The sequence below is a fragment of the Bos javanicus genome, chromosome 26 (genome assembly GCF_032452875.1).
Source record: "Bos javanicus breed banteng chromosome 26, ARS-OSU_banteng_1.0, whole genome shotgun sequence".
Lineage (NCBI taxonomy): Eukaryota > Metazoa > Chordata > Mammalia > Artiodactyla > Bovidae > Bos > Bos javanicus.
The window spans coordinates 5,533,413-5,558,031 of NC_083893.1; the positions used below are offsets into that span (position 1 = coordinate 5,533,413).

General features: G+C 36.6%; 1 protein-coding gene and 1 pseudogene across 1 annotated transcript in view; both read left to right on the forward strand.

Moving 5' to 3' along the window:
- Nucleotides 1-24,619, forward strand: part of PCDH15 (protocadherin related 15) — a 1,038,229-nt gene that overhangs the window by 931,823 nt on the left and 81,787 nt on the right. The gene's annotated exons all lie outside the window — the stretch shown is intronic.
- On the forward strand, nucleotides 11,296-14,789 carry LOC133239627 (quinone oxidoreductase-like; annotated as a pseudogene).

Sequence of the window (24,619 nt, forward strand, 5' to 3'; positions counted from 1 at the left end):
TGAACACACACAAATACAGAGTCATTGGACTTTCTCAAAGTGAAACAAATGAGTAGGATAGTTTAAGCCGAAGAAACACAAAGCCAAACCCAGAAGAAACAAAGTACAGGGTGTGTTAGTGGAACAGTGTTAGGAGGACAGGACCTTAGGAAGTGATGAAGGTAATAAATCTTCAGTGGTGAACATTTGCAGATGCTGCCTTTAGCCTTGAACACTGGAAGTTTCTCCTTTCCAAATTTAATTGGAATGAAAGTAAGTTGAGCAGTTTTCAATTCATACTTAGAGCAGCAGAAAAATGTTACTAGAAATAACCCTGGATCAGGGCCAGCCAAGCCCTGATCTTGGCAGAAAGATGATTTAAAAATATAGGGAAGTAGCCTATGATTGTGAAAAATACTTTTTACCACTTATTGTCTAATATTTGATAATGTTAGATTTATGTACCATACATGCAACTTAATTTGTTTTAGTTGCTCATTAAATGGATAAAGATAAATAATAAATTTTAAAAATTGTATTATGTACAGGAAGAGAAAGAGGAACCATATTATGGATTGACTTAAAAAATATGACTGAAATATCAAGTCTAAAGCTATACTTACTAATTTCAAATATGGACAAAGGATTAAAAGCATTACTAAAAATACGTTAAGAGAAAGGCAACACAGAGAGAACATTATTGAAATTAATTATCAAATATAAGTGATATAAGAAAGAAAGTTGTATATGTAGATATATGTGTGCTCTGAAATGGCATATCTTATTTGCTTACAGACAAATTATTTAAAGTTCTTTTTAGAAAATATACATCGTGTACCTGGTGTGTGCTGGAAATACAGAGGCAAGAAAAACAGACTGTCCCTCTGCCCTTATAAAGTTAACATTCTAATAAACCAGAACAAAAAAAAACAAGTAATTATTAAGTCTTTTATTTATGGACACATGTAGACATTTGGATTCTGGCTCAATAATTCAAATGTTCACAACATGTTAAAGTAACTCTTGGATTATGTCAAAGGAAACAGAGCAAAAGAATCAATTATGGACTATCTGCTACATTTACTATAGTTTAATGATGGTATCTCTATCACAACTGATTCTACCGAATTAATTTTCATTGATCACACCAATTTTAATTGCAAAGAGACGGAGAAGGAGAAGGAAATAAAATTGTATTTCTTCTCTTCAGTCTTTATTTTTTTTTAATTTTTTTAACACAAATTGGTTTTATTGAATCCTTTTGTAGACTGTTTTCTGATGTCTTTCTATCAGTTCTTGAAAACATTTTGCATTTCTACAAACTTGCAGTACACATCGGAGACAATGTCAGTGATATATTTGCATAAATCAATATACAGGGAATGACTCTGATATAAAGAATATAAGAAACAAAGTTCCTGATATTTACACTGGTGAGTTTTAACAATTGTATTAAAAATAGCACCACAACTTTAAATGGAGTACCATAAAAACTCTGATTTTGCAAAGCGTGTTGAATATATGAACATGCAACATGGTACAATATCCTCTCTTAATGATTTTAACATTAAGCCAGAAGCACCAGACCGAAAAAAGACCAGAATTTGAAATCCTCTGACAGTTCAAAACCATTCCAACTTCACATATTTGCTAAGTGTTTTAGATGCAAAATAAACTGTCATATCCCAAATAAGGAAAGAAGGAATAATCACTGAAAGCAAATTCAGTATCCACTGTGGAAGTTAAAGTGTTAGTCTCTCAGTCATGTTCGACTTTTGCAATCCCATGGACTGTAATCCATCACACTCCTCTGCCCATGGGTCTTCAGTCTTTAATATAAGAATTAATGTGCATTAAATGTATCACCCCACATACCCAAGAAAATTTAAAGCAGGAACTCAAACAGGAATTTGTACATCAGTGTTCATAGCAGCATTATTCACAATAGCTTAAAGGTGGAAACAATCTATATACCCATTAATGGTTAAGTGTATAAACAAAATGTGGTATGTTGGAAAATTATCTGGCTTAAAAAAGAAGGAATTATAGCATATGCTACATCTTAAAGATGTTAAGTGAAATAAGCCCAAAACAGAAGAAAAGATACTATATAATTTCACTTGTATTAGGCTCCTGGAGGAGAAGGCAATGGCAACCCACTCCAGTACTCTTGTCTGGCAAATCCCATGGACGGAGGAGCCTGGTAGGCTGTAGTCCATGGGATCACTAGGAGTCGGACACGACTGAGCAACTTCGTTTTCACTTTTCACTTTCATGCATTGGAGAAGGAAATGGCAACCCACTCCAGTGTTCTTGCTTGGAGAATCCCAGGGACAGGGGAGCCTGGTGGGCTGCCATCTCTGGGGTTGTACGGAGTTGGACACAACTGAAGCGACTTAGCAGCAGCAGCAGCAGCAGGCTCCTGGAGTTCATAAAAAAGGAAAATAGAGTGGTGGTTTCCAGGATTTATGAGAAGGGGATACTAGAGACTTATTGTTTAGTGATTACAGAGATTCAATTCAGGATGATGAAAAAGTTCTAGACATGAGTAGTGGTGATGGTAGCAGAACAACGTAAATGTACTTAATGTTATTGAATTTTACAGTAAAAAATGCTTAAAATCATGAATTTTATGTGATGTATATTTTATCACAGTAAAAGAAAATCTTAAAGCTGGGGCAGGGTGCATCACCAATAGTAATAGAATATGAAAGCTTTTATTTTCAAAGCTACTACCCTTCATTGCTATCCATTCCTCTTATGTTGATCTAAATGTAAATCTCAAATATAAATTTAGAAAAAAATATGTGTTAGTATATTCATTTTTCTTGGCTATAAACTGTGGTTTTTAAAAATATTTCATTCCTCACACATCATCAGTGATCATCAGTATCAGCTACAACCATTTGGCAGGATGCTCACTGTGGGTCTATACCATCCTTTCTCAGTCTTCAAAGAGAGCATGTCAGAATCTATCTTAGAGTGCTCAAACTACCACACAATTGCACTCATCTCACAAGCTAGTAAAGTAATGCTCAAAATTCTCCAAGTCAGGCTTCAGCAATATGTGAACCATGAACTTCCTGATGTTCAAGCTGGTTTTAGAAAAGGCAGAGGAATCAGAGATCAACTTGCCAACAGCTGCTGGATCATGGAAAAAGCAAGAGAGTTCTAGAAAAACATCTATTTCTGCTTTATTGACTATGCCAAAGCCTTTGACTGTGTGGATCACAATAAACTGTGGAAAAGTTCTGAAAGAGATGGGAATACCAGACCACCTGATCTGCCTCTTCAGAAATTTGTATGCAGGGCAGGAAGCAACAGTTAGAACTGAACATGGAACAACAGACTGGTTCCAAATAGGAAAAGGAGTTCGTCAAGGCTGTATATTGTCACCCTGTTTATTTAACTTACATGCAAAGTACATCATGAGAAACGCTGGGCTGGAAGAAACACAAGCTGGAACCAAGATTGCCGGGAGAAATATCAATAACCTCAGATATGCAGATGACACCACCCATATGGCAAAAAGTGAAGAGGAACTCAAAAGCCTCTTGATAAAAGTGAAAGTGGAGAGTGGAAAAGTTGGCTTAAAGCTCAACATTCAGAAAACGAAGATCATAGCATCTGGTCCCATCACTTCATGGGAAATAGATGGGGAAACAGTGGAAACAGTGGCAGACTTTATTTTTCTGGGCTCCCAAATCACTGCAGATGGTGATTGCAGCCATGAAATTGAAAGACGCTTACTCCTTGGAAGGAAAGTTATGACCAACCTAGATAGCATGTTCAAAAGCAGAGACATTACTTTGCCAACAAAGGTTCGTCTAGTCCAGGCTATGGTTTTTCCTGTGGTCATGTATGGATGAGAGAGTTGGACTGTGAAGAAAGCTGAGCACTGAAGAATTGATGCTTTTGAACTGTGGTGTTGGAGAAGACTCTTGAGAGTCCCTTGGACTGCAAGGAGATCCAACCAGTCCATTCTGAAGGAGATCAGCCCTGGGATTTCTTTGGAAGGAATGATGCTAAAGCTGAAACTCCAGTACTTTGGCCACCTCATGCGAAGAGTTGACTCATTGGAAAAGACTCTGATGCTGGGAGGGATTGGGGGCAGGAGGAGAAGGGGACAACAGAGATTGAGATGGCTGGATGACATCAGTGACTCGATGGACGTGAGTCTGAGTGAACTCCAGGAGTTGGTGATGGACAGGGAGGCCTGGCAGGCTAAAATTCATGGGGTCGCAAAGAGTCGGATATGACTGAGCGACTGATCTGATCTGATCTGATCTGATATTTAAAAAGGCCCCCCAAAATTCTGATACACCAGGTCCTTCTCCAGGGGATCTTCACAACCCAGGGATTGAACCCCCGTCTCTCCTCATTGGTAGGCAGATTCTTTACCACTGAGCCACCAAGAAAGCTCACAGCCATGATTAGAGAATGCAGATTTCCTTAACGGCAAAAAGTCTAGACATATGCAAGATCAGCAATGCAGAGAGCAATATAATCTGCTTCTAGACAAAATAAGGGTCTCTGGGGGATCCTGGTCCCTAGGCCTCTGCCTCCTTATCGGGATATGACAGAAAACAATTCCAGCACACCCATGAGGGTTTCATGTGTTTTACCCCTGTGTAGCATATTTTACTGGCTTATGTCAAAAATGGTACTAACAATAAACCATTACCCCATGCTTACCCTATGCTAAGCACTCTAGACAGTTGTCAGAAATTAACTCAGGTATTCCCCTCAGAAAGCTCATGAGGTAGCTACTATTATTCTTTTCAATTCACAGATAAGACTATGGAGCCACACACATAATATGTAACCTGCCCAACATGTGCAGCTAGTGAAGCTAGTCTGGCCTAGAGATAGTACTTTGACACTTTCTGGGTAGAAGTACTTGAACTGGACTCAGATCACTTGGATTCAGTCCCAAGTCTGCCCTTAACTCTATAGAACATTGCACTTTATCACTTAGGGCCATGGTTGTCTTCTCTTATGCAAATTCTTCTCTAGTGCTGCTGCTGCTAAGTCGCTTCAGTCGTGTCTGACTCTGTGCGACCCCATAGACGGCAGCCCACCAGGCTCCCCTGTCCCTGGGATTCTCCAGGCAAGAACATTGGAGTGGATTGCCATTTCCTTCTCCAATGCATGAAAGTGAAAAGTGAAGTCGCTCAGTCATGTCCGACTCTTCGCGACCCCATGGACTGCAGTCTACCAGGCTCCTCCATCCATGGGATTTTCCAGCAAGAGTACTGGCGTGGGGTGCCATCGCCTTTAGTACTAGGTGCCCTTAAACGTGTTTAACTGATTTCGATGCTTTGTATGTTATTTACCTTAGGAAAACAATGGCACAGGGGAAAAAAAAATAGCCAAGTATCTTAAGAGAATTGTTATATTTGAGAACTACATTTTAAAGGTCAAATAGTCTAGATTACTTAATTCTGAAACCCAAAGAAACATTTATAGATTGCGAAGCTGATCAAATATTTTATGACAATTTTATCCCTAGTTGCTCTCTATAATAGAGATGTAAACAAGTACCAGTCCAAATTAAGGTCCCATGAAATAGAATTTGGATTCCCGTTTGCCAGCACTGGAAAACCCAGCATTATACAAACACTATTCATTGTTTCAAGAGAGTGGTATTTCTCAGGAGATCTTACTAACCACTGGTTTCCTTCATGATTACCATACCTTCTAACCTTCTATGGTTTGACCCTTGAGCAAAGGCACATAGGTGCCTGAAAGCTCATTGCCTTCTTGGTATATAACCCTATAGCTGAATTTCTATATATATTAATATACATAATTATATGTTTATATAATTTAGACATTATATTGTTATCCTATATCTATGTGCTTGTTTTCTCTCCTAGAATTCAAATTTTATCAAAGTAGGTATCATGCTTTCTCATAAACTTAATGACATTATAGGAACATTGTGCTTAATGTCTTAAATTGTTGTTTGAAATTGTATTTATTTTTACATGTATATATGCTTTTTAACATGTTTAATTAAGGCTTTCTGTGTAATACTTGAATGCATTATTTATTTTCAGATAGGAAAAATATGTTTTAATTAAACTCTCTTGGGCTTGAGTACAGTCCTGAGAGTGACATAACATACCATTTCTCTGGTAATTCCCCTTCTTGCCAAAATTGGAGCTTAGATTTAGTGATATCTGTATCAACATTATGTGTCTGTCATAGTTTTTCATTGATTTAACTGCTCTGGAGAAACCAAATATCAAGACAAGTATTTTTTTCTATTTTTTCTAACTGGTGTATTTTTGTTACATGGTAATAGATTACACCGCAGTTAACAATGTTTTCCTGTTGATTTATCAGCTACAGTCTCAAAGTCAAATGCTGGGTTTATCATTAGCAATTTTAGAATATAAACATTATACATATGTGGCATGCTAATGTTTTCTGTGATTTTCTTGAGCTATTTCACTTTTATTTTTGGTCATCTCTCCCTGTAACTGTTTTTATATTATTGTATCTTATGTATAATTAGAAGAGATCTTATGTCTATATTGGAATTCTGTGGGGTACATCCAAACTAACTACTCTGTTTCTAAGAGTCTATACATTGGAAACCTGCTTTTCCCCCCTGTACAAGTTGAAAGATATGAATGAAATACTATCACCAGTTTCTGATGTATAACATTTGTGCCCTTTGGTCTGAACAAGTACAAAATTATAGTGTTGCTGCTAGTAATATAAATGAACAAGGCCACATTGATCTTTGTAGCCACAATAGATTGTCCACATAAAATAATTCTGTACTAAAAATTATATATAAATTTTACTCTTTTCCTTTTTCCCTTCTCTTCAAAAAAATAAGTCTTTTTATTGTCCAGAAGAGAGATCTAAAATCATCTTATTCACATAATAATAATTCAATTTACACTTGTTGGTTTAAATTTAGCTTAATTAAGAATTGACTTTTTATTGCTTAAAATAGGAATGGGAGCATTTTTTTTTTTCAGGTTATAAATGTTTTAAGAATGAGAAAAGTTTGAGTCCTTAAAAGTAGAGTAAAATAGCTCTCATAATTTGAAATTTCCTTAAAATAAAATGTTTGAGGTCTTATTATGTGTTGTAAAAGACATGTATATGAAGAAAAATAGTGTGTTTGGTGAATTGCCAGGCCATTTGCCTTTCCTAAATTAGTTGATGGCCCATCTATTTTAAAGTCTGATCACACTTTAGTGACATTAGAAATGTATTTCAGATGATTAAATGTCTAACAATCCAGGATATGGGTGCAGAATATTATCTTTTGAATCAAGCTTGCATTTTCTCATAGCAAATTTTATATGTTGTTGAGCAGTGATGGTTATATATACATTCCTATATTATGTTTCAAGGACCATATCTTCCACCACCTGGTAGGAATACTGACACTCAATCAGAATTCTCCTGAAAGTGAGAACTGCATTGAAAATTTAATTTCAATGATAATTCAGACAAATAAGTGTTACTTTTGTCATATTGTCCTGAAATTTTTTAAACCTCCATTTGATTTTGTGTTGTACTGACCTGATACTGCTGACCTGTAACACCAATCCTAGCAAAAAATTAGCTTTAAAAAATGTTTTTATTCATACCACTCTAATACACTTTAATTTTGAATTACCTATTAGTACTGCCGATAAGAAGGGTAAAGTACTAGATCTCCATAAAATATATTATGAAGAAAATTTATTTTCAAATAAGTCACAAAGAATGGATGACTCTCCCTAATAATTCTGATGAATTTACATTAATGCAAACCAGCAGGCCTGGAGCAAGACTATGTACATAAAGAGAATATAGTTTACATTGGTTAGTATATAAATCACTGTATATCTGAGAATTCAGTTCAGTTCAGTTCAGTCGTGTCTGACTCTTTGCGACCCCATGATTCACAGCACGCCAGGCCTCCCTGTCCATCACCAACTCCTGGAGTTCACTCAGACTCACTTCCATTGAGTCAGTGATGCCATCCAGCCATCTCATCCTCTGTCATCCCCTTCTCCTCCTGCCCCCAATCCCTCCCAGCATCAGAGTTTTCCAATGAGTTAACTCTTCACAGGAGGTGGCCAAAGTACTGGAGTTTCAGCTTTAGCATGATTCCTTCCAAAGAAATCCCAGGGCTGATCTCCTTCGGAATGGACTGGTTGGATCTCCGGCTACAAGTCAATATCAAATGGATGAGTGAAAGCAAAACAAAGAGCTCAAGACAAAAAAGATAGGAATCAGACTGGAATAGACACTGCATAAAGACAAAAATCAGCAAAAAGTGTATAAAGAGGCATCCGATTTTATTAACCATTAGGGAATTATAGAATAAACAGTATGAAATCACCACTTGCTCATTAGGATAGCTAAAATAAAAAAGACAAAACCAAATTTCAAAACATCTAGAATTCTCAAATATTGCTGATGATATATAAGTTAATACAGTATTTTGGAAAATGGTTTGACATCATCTACCCTGGTGGCTCAAATGGTTAAGAATTCACCTGCAATGCAGGAGCCACAGGAGACACAGGTTCGAACCCTGGGTTTGGACGACCACCTGGAGAGGTAAATGGCCACCCACTCCAGTATTCTTGCCTGGAGAATTCCATGGATAGAGGAGCCTGACATGCTACAGTCCATGGGGTCAGAGTCAGACAAGACTGAGTGACCTTAATTTCACTTCACTTCACTATGTGTGAACATAAATATATCCTCTATTAATTATTTCACCTCCTAAGGTTTTGCCCAGTAAAACTGTATACAGATGTTCATAAGAGATATGTAAAAAAAAAAAATCCACTATTTATAGATATGTTAATTATTTTCAATATCAAAAATCTGCAAAATATTTCAGTGTCCAGCAACAGTACATACATTAATACATGTGAGCAAATGAATTCATACAAAAAAAAACCACACACACACACAATTTATTTAAGTCCATTTATATAATCTCCAAAAATAGGAAAAACTAATCAGAACAGTTATTATTTTTGGCTGGGAGGTAGGACGTAGGGGAATGAGGGGCTGATAATGCTCTATTTCTTGATCTCAATTCTGATTCTATCTAGAGATATAATTTGAAAAATAAAGTTTTAAATGTTTTAAAAGCTCTAAATTCATAAAAGCAAAAAAGGACAAAGTTATTCATCTTTCTGGTAATTCAAGCTATTTTTCTTGTAAGATACAAAATAATTCTGGCCAAACTGGAGGAGCTTATATTTTTCTCACTGTGAAGAAGGCTGAGCACAGAAGAATTGATGCTTTTGAACTGTGGTGTTGGAGAAGACTCTTGAGAGTCCCTTGGACTGCAAGGAGATCCAACCAGTCCATTCTGAAGGAGATCAGCCCTGGGATTTCTTTGGAAGGAATGATGCTAAAGCTGAAACTCCAGTATTTTGGCCACCTCATGCGAAGAGTTGACTCATTGGAAAAGACTCTGATGTTGGGAGGGATTGGGGGCAGGAGAAGAAGGGGATGACAGAGGATGAGATGGCTGGATGGCATCACTGACTCGATGGACATGAGTCTGAGTGAACTCTGGGAGTTGGTGATGGACAGGGAGGCCTGGCATGCTGCGATTCATGGGGTCACAAAGAGTTGGACACGACTGAGCGACTGATCTGATCTGTTAGTTATAGTTAATAATAAGGAATTACCTAACTTTAATTCTTAGTGAAACAAAGCCATGTAGGTTTTTTAATGATATTTAACAGGAACGCTTATTTTGGGAAGATGGGACACCATGTTATCGGTGGCTTTGAGGAATGCCAGTAATCAAACATGGTAGGTTGGATCTCAAAGATAGGATTAGTGAAGACAATGCAAGTTGGTTTGAAAAATAATATGAGATTATCCGGTTCTTGGTTTCAAAATTCAAAACTGTAAGACAGAGAGATAAAATTTGGACCTTAAAATTGTGTAATCATATTTACAGGCCAGAAACAGACAGCTAAGCCCTTGCAAGACACATGAGCACAGGCAAAAGCCTTGCTGATGATAGCTTGGTGAACTATGTTGAATTCATGATCTTCAAAGAAGATTTACCTTTGGGACCAGGGACCAAGCTTGATCACTCAAGAGCTTTTGTGTAGCAGAGTTTTATTAAAGTAAGAAATGGGACAGATATAGACATCAGAAGGGGATGGAGAATGCCCCCCTTGCTAGTGTTAGCAAGGGAGTTATATACTTTAATTTGTTATTACAATAAATCAAAAGAATGTCTCAAGGTTGTAAAGATCTTACTAAAACCACTCCCATAATTTAGATTTTAAGATAACAGAATTAGCCAGAAGGTTTTCACCAGGCTTCCCTGCTGGTTCAGAAGGTAAAGCATCTGCCTGCAATGCAGGAGACCTGGGTTTGATCCCTGGGTCGGTAAGATATCCTAGAGAAGGAAATGGCAACCCATTCTAGTACTCTCACCTGGAAAATTCCATGGATGGAGGAGCCTGGTAGGCTACAGCCCATGGTGTTGCAAAGTCGGACACGACTGAGCGACTTCACCTTCAGGAAGGAGAAACTGTCCTCAAGCAGGGTACATTGTTGTTATATAATCCCTAGTACAGAGTTTAAACTGAGTTGTTTGTTGTGTAATCATCAGTTCCAGGCTTAAAGAAAAAAAAAAAAAAAACATTTTATGTGACTAAGACTTAGGAATGTAGAGAAAAAAGAGATGTTTGTCCTTTCCTCCTCCTTGAGAATTCCAGACCCATATCTCTGCTTCGAGAGCCCCAGATTCCCTTCTCCTCCTCCTCCGGGATACTGGACTTCTTATCAACCTGTCTAGGAATTGACTCTCTCATTTCCTCCTTTTCTTTTAGGAGAATTGTGTTGCCAAGGGAAAGGGGTGTCGATTTTGCTCCATAACTACTTCCCGTTGAGAGGTGTGGTCCCTAAATTGTTGAGACAACATATTCTCCTCACCCTCAGAGGGTCTTTGACCCAAGTAATAGTTAGAGGAGGTTATGGCACTCGTAGGAGCCTGGACAACCATTTGTAACTTAAAGCTTTCAGACGGTTAGAACAAACAGTTACAGATGTAAGGAGAAATAGTCATTAAACCAAGTTAAAACCAAAATTAAAAGCCACATTATGTCCATAGTTACATCAGTCCATCTTAGGATTGTTAGATGTCATCACAGAGTTGAAGAAAGTCCTTTCCTTAAAGTGGGGAAACCTACCATGGGAAGCTTTCAATTAATGAGGAGGGGAGTGCTCCTTAGACCTAGCAATTAGACCAATTGTGGAATGAAGCATAGGAAAAAGCCCAGGACAGGAAGGCATTGTCTTGAGGGTCAAATGGCAGACTCAGGACTTTTGGAATCAGCAGAAGTAAGTCCACATAGATTCTCAGGCCCATCTCATTTCCTGGCTCAAACACCAGCTTGTTTGACTCAAAGGCTGGTTCAGGAGTTAATCTCCTGGTAATGTCCGTTGAAAAGCTAAAAGCTGAGTCACATACTTAATTTTAAGGCTTCAGGATCTATGACAATATCTGTGCACAAAAACAGTCTGTCAGAGAGACAGTCCCTTCTTCTTAGGGGCAGTTTGAGCCCTCATTAAAGCTATGGGTAGAATGTAAACCAGCTGTCTTGTGTTTCCTAAGTTAGCTTACACAGGTGTCTTTTAATAATGCCATCAGCCTTTACAACTTTTTCTGAAGATTGGGATCTCTAGGAACAGTGTAAGTGATATTCTATTCTTAGAGCTTTTGACACCCATCGAGGTACAGTAGCTTTAAATGTGGAACATCGTTGCTCTGAACTTTATAGAGTTTAAGATCTCACTTACATCATGAGAAGTCAGTACAGTAAGATTTTGCCCATTCATTAACCTCTGGCTTTAGTGGATACTGCTTTTGAAGTGAAAATAGGTGAGGGTCATTGAGCTTGATAAAGATAGGAACAGCATTTTGTGCTCGACCCAAAGTTTTTCATCAGTCCACATTCTAGGATTTACAGTTTGTTCCATGAAAAAGTGGGTTCCGTATTCATAAAAATAGAGGCCTGGACCTTGTTCAGTATATCCCTCCCCAGAAGGGGTGAGGGAGACTCTGGCACGATTAGAAACTCATGAGAAAACAGCACAGAGTCCCAGTTGTAGCTTAAATGATGACTGACATAATAATCTTTGGCTCATCCAGACAGTCCCATTATGATAGTGGATAGGGAGGAAAGCAGACCAGGGGCTTTAGCAAACAGGGAGAAATTTGCCCCAGTGTTCAAAAGAAATTGACTGACTAGCCCTCCACAGTTATTAATACCTGGGGTTCCTCGGGTGTGATTAGGACAGGAGCTTGTGTGGGGACCCCTGGGCACCTTCAGTCCTGATTGTCTTGAGAGTCTGACCCCTGGGACCTACACCTCAGAGGACAGTCTCTTCTCCAGTAAGATCCCTTGCAGACTGGACCTGGAGCTGGGGATCACTTAGATGCCTGAGGGCAATCCCACTTGAGATGCCCCTCCTTTCCACAGAAATAACAAATCCATCCCTTTTCACCTGGGTTCCTCTGGGCATTTTTCTCAGGCTGTTTCAGAGCATGTCTATCAGCCATTGTTGGGGCTTCAGTCTTTTTCCTGGTTCTTTTTTCCTATTATTTTCCTCCTCATATTCTCTACCATAATATACCATCTGAGCCAGTTTCAACAAATTATCTAAAGACTGATTTGGTCCATACGCCTGTTTTTGTAACTTATGGCAGATATCTGGAGTTGACTAAGAGAGAAATCTATCTTTTAAGATCATTTCTCCCTCTGTAATTTTGAGATCAATGTCAGTAAACTTGTGGAGAGCCTCCTGTAGTCTATACAAGGAGTTTATCAGGAGTTTCCTTCTCTCCCTCTTCTATGTCAGCCAACTTAATATAAAGTCTTAGCACGTGCTCACTTGAGTCCTGCAAGAATACATCCAGCAAAGTGGCTCTGTTAGGGGAACCGTTTGGCTCCCAGCAGGAAGAAGGGCTATTTCGTGTTCGCTCTTTCCCCTTGTCTCACACTCAAACCATTCATCTCTGAAGGTAGTAGCCTCCCCCAAAACTCAAGTTTTTGAGTCGGGAATCAGTGTCTGTCCCAAGACATACATTATATCTCTCCAAGTAAGCTCATAAGGTAAAGTTAGTCCCGTAAAGGCTTCTATGTATTTTTTGGATCCTCTCAATAGTATTGACCACAATTGGTGCTGTGTGAATTTTTACCGAGATTGAGGCAACCCCTCCTGAAAGGGTGCCCTGATTCTCAGCCTGTTCAGTTGAGAGCCCCTGATACAGGGGCAAAGTAAAAGAACAGGAGGCAACTGAAGATTTTACACCCAAATCTGCATCCTTAGGACACAAGCCTGGCATGTGTCTTGCAGAGAGAAAAAGAGTAACATATTTATCACTTCTACCCATTTCTCTTGTTTTCTATGGAACCAATCTAGTTGTAAAACAATATCGTAATTGAGAGACTTCAACTGGCCAGCATTCCCCATCTTCCAAAGGATACTGTGGTCATTCAGTATCACAGAAGAAGATCAGGTATGCCTTTTTAAACTCTGGGGATCAAACTTGCCGCAGCTGTTTTTTAAAATACATTTTAAAGGAATGGTTTTGGAACTGCTAGCTCCCATCTATAAGAGAGAAAAAAAGCGGCATCCAAAGCCATGGCTTCTTTCCACCGGAAGCGTCCCCCCCACCCCCATTCTAGATGGGGGTGTAGACAGAATTTCCACTGAAGCTTTCCTTCCCTGGTTGGACTTAGTGTGTCCCTTACCGACGCAGGCGCCTTACTTGTCCCTCCTGGTTCTACCACCGAGACGGGGTGGAGATGTGCCAGGGTTAGACCTGATGGTATCCCAGACTGATTTCTAGTTCCTTACCACCAAGATCTTTGTTTGATTTGCTCTTAGAAAGGTGACAGAATGTTCACTACCAGCATGATCTCTGAGGACTCTGCAGATTATGCTCTGGCATGAGATTACGCTGTTTACAAACTGCCAGAAAAATGAGTTTTAAACAAGGAGCTGTCATTGGTATCCCATATTTTGCTGCTTTTTTGAGCTCTGCTCCTCAGTGCCCATGTGCAAGCTAGAGAAAGTGTTCTGGTTCATGGGGCTAGTGGAGGAGTTGGAAGAACAGCATGCCAAACTGTTAGAGCTAATGGCTTAAAGGTCTGGGGCACAGCTGGTACTGAAGAAAGACAAAAATTGTTTTGCAAAATAGAGCCGACAAAGTGTTTAGTCACAAAGAAGCTAACTATATTGATAAAATTAAGAAATCTGTTGGTGAAAAAGAAATTGATATGATTACTGAAATGTTAGCTAATGTGAATCTGAGCTATAATTTGAATCTGCAGAGATCATATTGAAATAAACCCACAGGACACCAGGGCAAAGGAATCTATTAATAGCATAATAGGAGTTGCTCCCTATTCAAGGAGGAATTTCAGTGGTTTGTAGCAGCCTTTCAAACCATAATGGAAATTGGTTGGTTGTAACCAGTATTCATTGGAGAAGATGGCCCAGGTTCAGGAAGATGTCATTCTTCAGTGGCGCTACTGGAAAAATGAGTCTTCTCTTTAAATAATCAATCCTTCTATAAATTTCCTATGTAATTAGAGGTATCTTGAGTGAATGAGTGAAAATTGCTTAATCATGTCTGACTCTTTGCGACCCCATGGACTATGAAGGCCATGGAATTCTCCAGGCCAGAATACTGGAGTGGGTAGCCTTTCCCTTCTCCAGGGGATCTTCCCAACCCAGGGGTCAAACCAGGTCTCCCACATTGCAGGCAGATTCTTTACCAGCTGAGCCATAAAGGAAGCCCATAGAGAAACTTTGTTGCTAGTTGAATTTTTTTTTTTTTTCCTAATTGAACCTAAGATACTGTGTAAATTTCAGGTGAAAGTGAAAGTGAAGTCACTCAGTCATGTCTGACTCTTTGGACTATAGCCCACCATTCCCCTTTATCCATAGAATTTTCCAGGCAAGAATACTGGAGTGGGTTGCCATTTCCTTCTCCAGGGGATCTTCCCAACCCAGGAATCGAACTGGGGTCTCCTGCATTGCAGGTGGATTATTTACCAGCTGAGCCACAAGGGGAGCCCTTGTAAGAGGTATCTTACCTCAGTTTTATGTATACCACATTTGTTTTAATTAGCATTCATTTGATTCAGTGAGTTCTTATATTTAAGAAGAAAAGATTTACTTTTAGAGATCATAGGCATTGGATTACAATTTATTTTATAGCCGTCAAATGTCTATATGCCTTCTACCTCTTATTAAGGAATCATCATAGTAGTAAATAGGATGTTAGTGGTCATTTGGCATCAGAGGACATTACAGGAATTCCTAACCGACTGCTAATCATGAATTGCATACTTTTGACTAAAATATGCTAATTTTAAAATAAGACTGCCTGACTTTCAAACCTACTTCTTATACAGAGTCTTTAGTCTCTGATTAGCCCAGAACTATGTTGGATTCTGAAGATTTTCTGGGCAAAATGAGACCCCTTTTCCCAACTAATCTCATCTAGTTCTCCAAGTCTCTCAGAAGGGCAAGATAAACAATGTGCATAGACATTTGTTAGTTTCCAGTATTCCTCAATATTTTATGACAATCACTAGGCTATTGATTGATTACTAATGACTCATATATTCTGTGAGGTCAGCAACCTTATCTTTAGTATAATATGATATTAGGTACATAGTTTCCAAGGAGATACTTATTGACTGCTGTTGCTACTGCTGTTCAGTTGCTGAGATTCACCTTCAAATTAGAATTATCTCTTTGTAGGATGGGGATCATGTATTTTTATTTAAATTAATGAGTGATCTGACTTTGTTATAATACAGTAACTTCAATAAATTCTATATTGTTCTTTAAAAAAGAGTATATTTTTTAAAAGGCCATATTGATTTTTTGTTTTGTGTTCTTGTCCTTATCATACCGTATGATAGCAAACCACAAAATTGGGTGAGCTTATCTTCAGCAATTAACATACATCTGACAAATGGAAAAAAGCCTTGAAGTTCTCATAGAAAAAGTAGAAGCATAATCAAGAAATCTGTAAAATTTTTAAAATAGGCTTTTTCTGTAAGAGGGTACTAAAGTCACCTTAAAAAAAGCCCCAAACTTGAAAAGACTAGCAATTTCAGAGTCTTAAGGAAATCCCTTAAATTCCCCCCTTAGAGATAGACATAGTCAAAAAAACCTATTTTTCAAAGAAAAAGTATTAATAGAAAAGTCTGAACTGCAAAAATTTATCTTTCAATATTATAAAATGAACTATCTGTTAAAAAGTTGAAAAATGAAGCAGTCATTTCTCTGGCTTGACACATAATCTTTTCTGGCACCTCCTGAACTTATCAATGTTATGTTAACAATCATGGAAATTAGGGATAACTAATGAGACAAGGAAAAGAACACAATGAAAATGTGTAATCTCACCTGCATTTATAAGGGTCTGATTAACACCAAATGCAATTAAAATATTGAATTCTCTTTCAACATGTCATTTAATGGAGCAGCAAGACCAGGATAAGAGCAAAGACAACTCCATTTCCTGCCAGTGTTTGTGTTCTGCTTTGTTCTGAAAAAGAGGTGTAGAGATGAAGCTACTTGTCTTAATCTAATTCCTACTGAACCTTGGTAGTATCTTCACAGAAGGGGAAAAAATGAAAACTGTTAAGTGCAATTTTTAATGAAATTTATTGGTTTAGTACAGGGGCTATCTGTCTCTGAAGCAAGGAGCTAGAAATGACCTTCACCACATACTTCTCTAGGTACAAGTCTGATGGCAAATCCTACATGAGACATAGAGTGAAAGATGAAAGGCTTTGCTTATGAACTGTTGGATTTGAGGTCATTTAGCAGGTCCTCTGGCTTTCCTGATGGCTCAGTGGTAAAGAATCCATCTGCCAATGCAGGTGACATGGGTTCGATCCTTGGGTGAGGGACATTCCTTGGAGAAGGAAATGGCAACTCACTCCACTTTTCTTGCCTGGGAAATCCCATGAACAGAGGAGCCTGGAGGGCTATAATTTGTGGGGTCACAAAGAGTTGAACAGGACTTAGTGACCAAACAGCAACAACTGGGTCCTCCACAGTTTGGAATGCCATTTACAGAATGAATTTGTTTCTTTCTGCCACCAGAGTTAAGAAAATTACATGATACTCTATTCATAAAGTGCTTAGCTTAAAGAAGGACACTGGTTACAACCTTCAGATTATTTTTCATGTTTCCCTAGATCTTTCTTGAGTATAATCTTCTATTCATTACTCTTTTTCAGTGCTGAGAGTCAGCCTACATTTAATGACTTCAATCATTGCCAGTGCCAGTTCTTCATTGGCTAAAGAACTATTTAGAATAGAGAAAGCTGCTGCTGCTAAGTCACTTCAGTTGTGTCCAACTCTGTGCAACCCCATAGACGGCAGCCCACCAGGCTCCCCCATCCCTGGGATTCTCCAGGCAAGAACACTGGAGTGGGTTGCCATTTCCTTCTCCAATGCAGGGAAGTGGAAAGTGAAAAGCTAATCAAAGGCAGTTAGGTTAAAGGCAGGTTGGCCAGTGCTGTTTTTTGGCTAAAACAAACATAGGACCACACAAACAAAACTAACAATTTTATTATGAATAAATGCTATCTAGTTTTTGTTGGTGGCTCAGTCAGTAAGAATCTGCCTGCAATGCAGGAAACCTGAGTTCAATTCCAGAGGGAAGATGCTCTGGAGAAGGGAATGGTTATGCACTCCAGTATTGTTGCCTGGAGAATTCCATGAACAGAGGAGCCTTGTGGGCTACTGTCCATAGGCTCACAGAGTCAAACATGACTAAGGGAATAACACTTTCACTTTCAATGTCTTTCAAACTTTAACTTTGATGCTCTCTGAGGTGTATATACACACACATATATACATGTATGTAGACTGAACATACACTGTATATAGAACGGATAAATTGTTTTAAAACAATTTATAGATTTTTTTCTGTTTGTTAATAATTTTACTTGATTATCATAACTTTTATCCTACTCTTAATGTTATGCTTATCTGGATATACTCTCTTTTGTTTGAAATAAAGAAAATTCTGAATGTCTGATTAATGACTGAGAATACTAGGCTATAAAGTCACAAAAATGGCATGCCCTTGGTTACAGAAAGTGTATATATGTGTGTAATAATACATTCTGTATATATGTGCATATATGTATATATATACACACAAACATCTTATATACATTGTATATATATGTTCTATATACAGTGTATGTACAGTCTACATACATGAATATGTGTGTGTACATACATTCTATATATGTGTGTGTGTGTATAAATATATATATATACTTTGTATATATATTGTAAATATATAAGGACATATGTGCTGTGCTTAGTCACATCTGACTCTTTGTGACCCCGTGGACACAAGACTAGACTTTTTGTCTTGTGTCTAGAAGCCCACTAGACTTCTCTGTCCCTGGGGATTTTCCAGGCAAGAACACTGGAGTGGGTTGCTATGCCCTGCTCCAAGGGGATCTTCCTAACTCAGGGATCGAACCCAGGTCTCCCACATTGCAGGCGGATTCTTTACCTTCTGAGACACCAGGGAAGCCCAGAAGGACGTATATAAAGATATTAATAATAACAATGAATGGATGACATTGTAGAGTTTTTAATATTCCTTTATTAATTTGCATTTCTGGTATTTCTCTAACAAGCAAGAAGTAATAAAATATTTTATATATTAGGCACATTATAAATTATTATTGGCCATTTATTACTTTTTACATTTATAAATAACACAGACTAAGAATAATTAGACAGAAATGACAGGAAATTTTATAAAGGAAGTAAAAATAAAGATACTTTAATAATTTTGTAAAATTATGTTGATAAATTTACACCATCCTATCCATGTTTCTCAAAGAATAAAGCTGTTCCGAAAACAAGCTTTGGGAATATTAACCTTTTGCTGTATAATCTCTAGATGAAAATTTACCATTGGCCACTATGTTTTATAACATATCATTTTGGGGTCAATTCACTTTAGAATTTCGTTCAACAAAGACTATTTTATAGGAATTTTAGTTTGGTTTTACAGCTTTTTTTTTTTTTTTTTTTTTGTCTTTTTCTTAGCAAACTTGTTAGATGGGAATATGGACATAAAATTCATCATTTTATAAAGTAGAAAAATATACATATATATGTACCTGTGTATATATGTGTGTGTGTGGAGAGAAAGAGTTCTAAAACACTACCAAAAACATTAAAAGAAGACCATTTCAGAGACCAATTTCTTTTGTTGAATGTGCTTTTCATGTTAAAATATTTCAACATATATATTCAAGGAGACAGGTTTCATTGTCATGCCATGTGCAAATAGCACCATTGCAATCTGTAAATACACTCTTCTTTACTTTAGTGTCCCTTTAACAATTCAAAAGCTTTTCTTTTGGTGTCCATTAGTTTTATCACAGCACTTTAAATTCAATATATTTTTGAAAGTTCTCAATATATTTTCCAAGGTAAAAGGTTTATAAATTGAATTTTATTTTCCCTTGACATACGTTTTTTCCTGTAAAGTGACAATAAAGGTTTTTCTTTTCGTAGTAAAGCTTTTAGTTTGTGCTTGTTAATTTCTTATTAGGCAATAAAACATTGCCAAATAGAATGAATAGAGTTAAACATTCTGATTTAATTTTCAAATGCTTGGCTATCCCCTGACTTTATATTAGAGTTAATTGAAGGACAAGTAGGCTTCTTATACATTATTCATATGCTAAACATTTTTGCATGAATGAAGAGTGCTGTTATGTAACTTTTAACATTAATTCTGCCTTAATATTGTAAAAATATATGTCATGATGTTTAAACAAAAAGATATTCAAATCTTTTTGTGGAACAAGTGGTCCAAATTAATTCACAAATTAAGGACATACTGTGTTAAGTAATCTAATGATGAGAACAAAAACACCTTTAAAAATTATGTTCAAAGGAATTGAGCAAAAATATATTTTAAATTTAAATTTTTAAAGTAGTGGCATTGGCCAATGGGGATTATGAAATACAAAGATGAATTAGAAAATAGCCCTGCTCCCAGTGAATATATAGCCAAGTACAAAAGATAGAAAGTAATGTGTTTGTCAATGTACAAGAGGTAATAAGAAATAGAAGAGATAAGCTAGAAAGCTCCAGAGTATTCATAGCAAAGTTGGCAAGAACAAACTAAACTCGATTGTTCATACCAGGCACTGCATTTTATACCTCAGTGAATATTCACAGCCAACCTATTCAGCATGTCCTATTTTACTCATTTATAATGAGGAACTAAACTCTAGAGAATTGTTTGCCCACATTCATATGGCCATTAAGTGGTAGACCTAAGCATATCCATCACTTCTAAATATTAATCTCTGATATTATATTCATATTTCAGCCAAATATTATTAGACCATTAACTGGACATTATTCCATAATAAAAGATACAAATGGAAACAAAGTTTATGTGTAATGAAGACATAATTAAATATTAGAATATGCCAAGGTAAAAAGTGTACTAAAAATATATAAAATATACTACTGAAAACATGCAGCACTCCCTAGGGGATACCCTTCAGAAAAGCAGTCTTATAAGCTGTTTTAGCCGAGAAGGCAATGGCACCCCACTCCAGTACTCTTGCCTGGAAAATCCCATGGATCGAGGAGCCTGGTAGGCTGCAGTCCATGGGATCGCTGAGGGTCGGACACGACTGAGCGACTTCACTTTTACTTTTCACTTTCATGCATTGGAGGAGGAAATGCCAACCCACTCCGGTGTTCTTGCCTGGAGAATCCCAGGGATGGGGGAGCCTGGTGGGCTGCCGTCTATGGGGTCGCACAGAATCGGACACGACTGAAGTGACTTAGCAGCAGCAAGCTGTTTTAGTACCATATATTCAATATGTGTGTGTATGTACATGCCCACACACATGTGCAACAGTGTAGTTCAGGAGTGAATATGGCCTAGCAGACATGAGTCATTTTAAGTAATAAGAAGCTATGTGTGAAAAAAAAAAAAAAAGAAGCTATGTGTGCAAACAACTGAAATCATGAAAGAACATAAATTGTTCAGAAGGAAAAAAAAGTAGGTAATGTGGTTGGTTTTGGAGAAATATAAACAGAGTAAATATAGAGCAAGAAAATGGAATGTTAAACTGGGATTAGACTGGGAATATTTCATGGACTTGTCTTAAATTTCATCTTCTAGGAGGCAGGAGCTATCACTCATTTTTAAGCTATTGTTGAATTTAAAAATGAAACAGGAGAGCCTGAAATTGGGCAATGTCAGCTTGATGGATAGTCACTGAAGTGAAAAATATTTCAGAGTAGAACTTATTAGGCTTGATGATGGACTGGGAGTAGAAAGGAAAGGGATGAGGTGAGACAGTTGAAGACCCTACTGAGATTTTTAGCTTAGTCAATCCATATGAGCTAATACCCTTACCATGCAAAGAGAAGACAGAGGAGGAACAAGTATGGTAGCCAGAGGAAGGACTAGAGGGTGACAGCTGAGAAGATAGTAAATTTGGTTTAAATTGATTGAATGTAATGTAACTAAGGAAGAACCAGAAAGCTTGAGGTAATGCATATGTCATTAAATTTCCTTTGAATACTGAAGGATTTAGGATTTGCAAGATGAAGAGGGGGAACACATGTATACCTGTGGCAGATTCATTTTGATATATGGCAAAACCAATACAATATTGCAAAGTTAAATAAAATAAAATTTAAAAAATAAGAATTCTTACAAAAGTACAAATTTCTTAAAATTTTAATATGTTAGTTTTCTGTAAAAATCCACATTTTTTTTTTATCCAAAATCAACTTTAAAAGTTAGTTTCCTCTCTTAAATAGAGGGCTCAAATTGTGCCTGTATTTTCTTTTGATACTATGTCTATTGAGTAGACTGCAATTTCTTTCTTTTTCACGTGAATGAGAAGTTAGAAAAAATGATTTCAGAGTTCATTTCAAAGCATCATTGAAGAATATATGATCACATTATATTACCAATGATGAGGAAAAGAACAAGTTATTTTTGAGATAATATTTATTTTCCAAAATATTTTACAAGAGAATGGAACTAAAACTGAAACAATGCTTCAATTATTATGTAAATGAAAGACATTCTTATTTTGTACTCTCATGCTTCCTGTAATACAGAATGTTTCAGTGTATAACTGTAAAAAAATATAAAAGGAATAGTTTGCTAATCTTCAGTTTCTTTATTTAATTTTTCAAATAGATATTATTGTGTGTTATTTGGTACCACTCTTTAACTTAGGTGAAAATTTTGGCAATTTCTAGATATAATAATAATAAACCCTGAAAATTCTGTAATACTGTGTTGCATGATATGACAAACCATTTTTAGACAGTTGTTTCTACATTGAGTTGTGATTTACTCATTAGACTATCTCTGAATTACTTTATACTTAAAGGATCAATGTCCTTATTGAAATTAAGAATTATTTCTATTGGACTGTGGTCCTTTTTTGACATTCTTATAAAAAACAAATACTAAGCTTTCTTATTTAAAATCTTAAAAAAAATTATCATCTCTTTTTTGCTGTTGTTTTTACAGAAGTCTTAAATAGCCTTCCAAATAGATCAATCTCTCTGACACTTTCCTTGTTTATGTTTAGTATATGTTGGGCATACAGCCTTTAAGGGCTCTAAAGTGAAGGTTTCTTTATAGTTCCTAAAAATACAGAAGCCAAGTTCAACTAGTCTAAGTCAAAGCTCTGTTCTTTTTGTTCCTTGCAAACACAGCTTGACATGCTGACATTCATTGGTGGTAATGTGAGATTTGAGTATTTTTACCCTGACAATTTAAAATATTTACACTCTAATTTCAGGAAGAGTAAGCCTTCAATGTTAAATGTTAAAATGGGGTCTAATTGAGAAGCAAAAATCAAAGTTAGCATCATTGGACTTTAATGGGCTTTGGAAGTTCTCTGGACATCACTAATTATTCTACTAATATTTCTGCATCCATAGTATTCATTTAGTCAACAGAGGGGAACAGTTATTTAGGCTGTGAGAAAATTAATGTGCTCACCTACTCCCCTGTATGATAGAAGCAATTATTTGGTGATTTTCTCTTAATGTTGGCCACCTGTGTGCATTAAACTTTCCAGATGAGGTCTTAGAAATGCCTCAGTGGTTTTCTGTGTCCTAGTTTTCATTTAAAAATATAATTACAGCAAGTATAATTATAATATTCATTTCTGACTTTCATTTTTAAAAACAGCTGTAGACATAACTTTCCTGATTTTACTCATAAAGAGAAACTCACAAAAGTCAGTGAATAAAATCTTCCAGTGTCACCTCTTCCAGATAATAATGGCTGTGTCAGGAATCCAATATAAGTTTTTTATTATAAAGGAGCTGATGGAATAAATAAAATGGCATTGATTCTTTAGTAAATTTGATTCATTTAGAAATTTCACAATAGATCAGATTTAATTTTTAGATGTTAGTTTAGCCAAATTTGTTATATGCCCCCTTATTACAATCTAAAAAAATGATGGAGTAGATTTATAATTTTTATTTTTTTCCCTTTCATAAACTATTTCTGTGAATGTTTTCCAGTTTTTATGGAAACAATGCAGTTTATATTCCTAATAATTTATTTATTAAAAAAATACCTCTTGGCTATTTTACTCTATTTAAACTTGAGTTCACTAACAATATCTTAGGCAAAGTATTTCCTTCCAATCTGGTTCTTAACCCTCTAGAATATGTGAAATCTAATTTTTGCTCTGTCATTCAGTACACTAATACTCTTGTGCCATATTCATAAGCTTCTAACAACTTCATCTATGAGTTTTTTATTTCAGTTATTATTTTTTTACTTCAAGAAGATACATTTTACCTATGTTCAACTAATCTAATTTTATTTATATTTAAAAATATATATATTATTTAATGAAACATATTGAACATTTACATTATACTGTTTTCCAAATTCAGATATCTAAAGCCTTTGTGGGTATGACTTTGATTTTCTATCTCAGTGGGCTCTCTTTTCATGATACTTGGTTTCCTGTTCATTTTGAGAACTATCTGACTCTAACTTTTCATCTTTCTTGGAGTTTATTTGTTAGAATTACTTGAGGCATACATTGTAGATAACTTTTTTGAAAAAGCGTTTGCTTCTGTGAGAAAACTAGACTGTTATCATTAAAAATAAAATTCTCAGTTGTGGTTCTTCGGTTTATTCAGGTAGAGTTCAGGACCACTGAATTTACAAATTGATAACATTATGATTTATCCTTGAGTTGAGGAAATCGTGGTGTGTGAATAAAGGTTGTAAATGCTGATGAAGACTTGTGTTGGTTATAGATTGAGTTTCAGTAAAGTTTGGGTTTCTTTGCTTTCTGTTTTTTCTCCACTGCATTCAACATCAGGGTTTAACCAGGCAGTTTTCTTTTTAGTTTTGGGTGGCAGTGGCAGTGGTGGCTGGAAAGGGGAGATAAATTTCTCATCCACCTTTAAAATGAGAACTCAGCCTTCTTCAGAGTGGAGGCTTTTGAGACTCACGTCTATGAGTGGGCCTTGATCTTGCCTCCTGTTCTCTGAGCCACTCAAGACCTCATAAGTTAAATTT